The sequence below is a fragment of the Nelumbo lutea genome, chromosome 4 (assembly GCF_056320005.1).
Source record: "Nelumbo lutea isolate HS-2025 chromosome 4, American lotus-T2T, whole genome shotgun sequence".
NCBI classification, from domain to species: Eukaryota; Viridiplantae; Streptophyta; class Magnoliopsida; order Proteales; family Nelumbonaceae; genus Nelumbo; species Nelumbo lutea.
In genome coordinates, this window is record NC_142687.1 from 98,678,283 (window position 1) to 98,681,852 (window position 3,570).

Here is a 3,570-nt window from a genome sequence, read left to right on the forward strand (position 1 = left end):
AGATGGAATGAGAGTCTAATGACTGGTTCTTGCAGGTTGGCTCAATTTCTACATGAACCTGGGAGACTGCAGGTTAGAGTTTCTTGATTGGTATCAAAGATTGAATGGTGGGAACTTCTAAGTTCCTGCACATTCTGCGATCATTCAAATGATGGTTCTTGTTAATTGTGGTCTTGAAAGGGTAGACTGGATAAGGGACCTAGCCTTTGGCAATTATTGCACAGAGTTGTCATTCTAAGACTCAAAGTCAAACTGTCAGCCCAAGAATTTATCATTCCAATTAGGTTGGATCACACTGTATGCATTAAGATGCAAGTTAGGGTAAGGGAGGCTTTTAGTAATTTGATAGGATGTTAGTGGGTTGCATCACACTGTGGAATTATTAACTTTTCCTCATCTTCCATTAAGATTAACATTAGTAATATGATGGGATTTTAATAGATTAAGGTGAACAAAGGTTTTTACCTTTACTATTTGCTGGCAAATTGAATTTCTAACATTTTTCCCTTTTAAATATTGAACATGATAGAAACACTCAACCACATGCAAGGTCATCTACCAAATGTTAGTTTGCATCTCAATTTGCTTAGTCTATTAATCAATCTGGAGTGCTACCTACTTGTTTTGCTAGTAGTGAAAGGTTTTCAGGACCTCATGATCATGATCAGATTGTATATAAGAAAGATGCTGAATGTGAACTTTCCATTAAAAGAAAGCTTAATTTCCAGAATGTGAACCCTTCATTACCCCCATAATAATAAGGTCCCCATCATCAACTTCAATGTAACCATTCTCATACAATAAGGGAGGTTCATTAACAACCAAACTCTTCGCATGACCAAAACAAAACAAAGATACAAATAATCCTAGCTCTTGTACATGTACATAAGTAAGACTCTCATGATCTTCAGTCCTTCAGTAAAACTGCATGTTGGGAGTAGGGGTGTCAATTGGATTGGATTTGGTCCAATCCGATCCAGTCCAATGTGAGTCCATTACAAATGGACTTGGTCCAATCCAGTCCAATGGATATTTTTGGATCAGTCCAGAGGCTGTCCAATCTGTTCAAATTCCTATTAATTTAGATTGGTTTCAACTCAAACTTGGTCCATTGACACCTATATTCTTATCTTCTATCAACGGACCAAACATAGGCTCAATCCAATATAAATTCATTATGGACGGACCAGGTCCAATCCAATATGTCATATTGGTCCATCCTATCCATCCAAATTCAATCCGTCTTATTGGTCCATCTAAATCGTCCTAATTGATTTTGATTTGAACGGATTCAAACTCAAAACCGGTCCATTGACACCCATAGTTGGAAGGATTCCATAGCCTTCCTATGATGGATGGTCCAAATCAGCTACTAATACCTTAAGCTCTCCAATACAATTTTCCAGGTAAACCATTCTTGAGATGCCCTCATTAGAAAAGTTCATGGGAACTACCCACTGAAGAAAAATAATTGCATGGTAGAAGTTTGCTGCCCTGAATACAACCAAATGCAATGCAATGGAGGCCAGCATCCCTTCAGTGAACTAAATATCAAACATTAGTTAACTTATTTGCTTACATAACTAATCAGGTAGCTGTAGAAAATCCTATTCGGATTATAGTCTGTTTCCTAAACTCGAATCACAGTCCTCTTACCACATTTACAATCCCCTGGACTATACTTAAGGTACCTAGCATGTTGATCGGCACTTGATTGAGAAGAAGACTTCCCTACACACCGAAACAGAAAAAAACCACCTAAATAATTCTTCACACATGCAATTGCAATTAAATGTGTAAAGTGGAGTATTCCTTCTTCGTCCGTTTAAGTCCACCTCTTCGTCCAGTTGGAGTTGCTTGTTGCACAAGGGAGCCTCCCTCCTTTACCCGATTGTAGTTGCTCATTGCATAAAGGAGTTTGAGCCGAAAAACCTTTTCTCCCTTTCTTTTAAGTCTCAAATGGTCCAAAAAATATCGGAAAGGGTATTTCTGTTATTTTAAAAATATTTAATGCACACCTAATGTCATGTGACTGTATTGATTAACGGCGTAGGCACATACATGGTGGGTTAGGGTTTTATTAAAATTGAAAGTTTAGGAAAGGGAAATAGGTGGCACTCTTATCTTATTTGTTAGTTTGTCATACCCAAATTGCGAGGAGGTGGTCTGAAATATAGGTTAAATAACTGAATAAATTACAATATGTATCATGTACTTTGGGGGTAGTGACACATAGGTACCCTAGACTTTTAATTGCAACACCTTGAACTCTCAAAAATAAATACTTAGGCCCATCCGTTAGTATTCTATCAGTTAAACATTATATAATATCAAAAATACCATTCTCATGTACTTCTAAGATCATTCTCAAGTAATCAAACGCCTCCCATGATGACATTCCCACTAGGGGTGGATTTGAGTCGAGCCGAGCCAAATAGTACTAGGCTCGAGTAAAATATTCATAAGCTCGAGCTCGATTTTGAGAAAAATATTTTATAAAAATAAAAATTATATATAATTTTTTATTTTATATTTAAAAATTAAGAATTATAATAATTAATAATTCAAATATTTTGGGAAATTGTCAAAAACTCACCATGAGTTTTCAATTCTCTTAAACTCACCACAACTTTTCAAAATGTCTAAAACTCACCATGTCACTAACTTGATGTTAAAGAGACTAACGGCTGTTAATATGTTACCATTTTAACCTTCATAGAAAAATATAAAATATAAACACATATAAAGAATATACATATATTTTAATACTTAGATATGAAAAAAAGGAAATGTTTAAATAATATTTTCAAATATAAAATACATAAAAACACAGAAATTGCAAAAAATTTAAAAAATTATAGAAATTACACACAAAATAAAGAAATTTCAAATTATAGAAACTATAGAAATTGAAAAACAAAATCAAAAAATAAAAATTTTAGAAAAAATGCCAAAAATTATAGAAAAACATAGAAATTTCAAATAAATATAAAATATAGGAAACTTTATAGGTTGTAGAAAATAGAAAAATGTAAAAAACATAAATTATAAAAAAACACTAAAATTTAATACAAATATTTGAAAAATGAAAAAAGACCCTTTTCCTCTAACTCACCATTCAAGGGTGATTTGGTCATAAAAATTGTTATTTATGTTGACGTGGGCACCTCTATTAAGAAACATTAACGATGCACTAACGGAATGTGAGTTTTGGAAAGTAAAAGCTTACTGGCATGGTGAGTTTCAGACAAATTCCCTAATATTTTTATTTTATATATATATATATATATATATATTTGAACTAGCTCACGAGCCAAGCTTGTATCATTTAATAATCGAGCCACTGAATTGGACTCGAGCTCGAGCAGTTCGTGAAAAGCTCGACTTATTGCCATCTCTATTTCTCACGGACAACAAATACCATATTAAAATTTTCTGATGACAACATTCTACGGTGATGATTTTACTTCATAGAATGATCTTAAAAATACATAAGTATCTTTGATGTTATGTAATGTTTAAGTGACGAGATACTAACGAATGGATTGAAGTATCTATTTTTAAAAGTTT